This window comes from Penaeus monodon, chromosome 31 (genome assembly GCF_015228065.2).
Source record: "Penaeus monodon isolate SGIC_2016 chromosome 31, NSTDA_Pmon_1, whole genome shotgun sequence".
NCBI classification, from domain to species: Eukaryota; Metazoa; Arthropoda; class Malacostraca; order Decapoda; family Penaeidae; genus Penaeus; species Penaeus monodon.
In genome coordinates this window covers 24,294,895-24,295,394 of record NC_051416.1, presented here as the reverse complement: position 1 = coordinate 24,295,394, position 500 = coordinate 24,294,895, and positions in this window count along the sequence as shown.

The following is a 500-nucleotide window of genomic DNA, read 5'->3' as shown; positions in this document are numbered from 1 at the left end:
AGTCATCAGTTGTAAAATGGTACTAGATTTACCCAATCATTTTGACAAATCCAGTACTTAGTGAATTTAAATACTTCCCCCTTGGTGGATAGAAGTATAATAATAATATATTAAGTGAGCATTTTTAGCCAATCAGAGAGCTTTTAACGGCATAATATTGTCCAGCCGTTGGTACCGTTGCCGTTGACTGCTTCATGAACACTTCCAAAAGTTATTATCTGTAGATAATTCACGCTTTGTATACGAAATAGTAATTTGAATAGCTACTTTATGTGATATTTGTACAAACCAGAAATTATAATAAAAAAAATGTATAAAAATAGATTTACAACTCATTAACCTGTCCGTTTGATTAACCAGGAAATTTAGGGCAAAACAAAAATTATAATATGAATATTTATCCATTAGTTTATATAAATGGTTTAAAATCTGGGAGGGGGTGATTTCTGTGGGTTGGAAGACCTAGGGAAAAATATTAATTTCTCTAATTACGCGCGCGT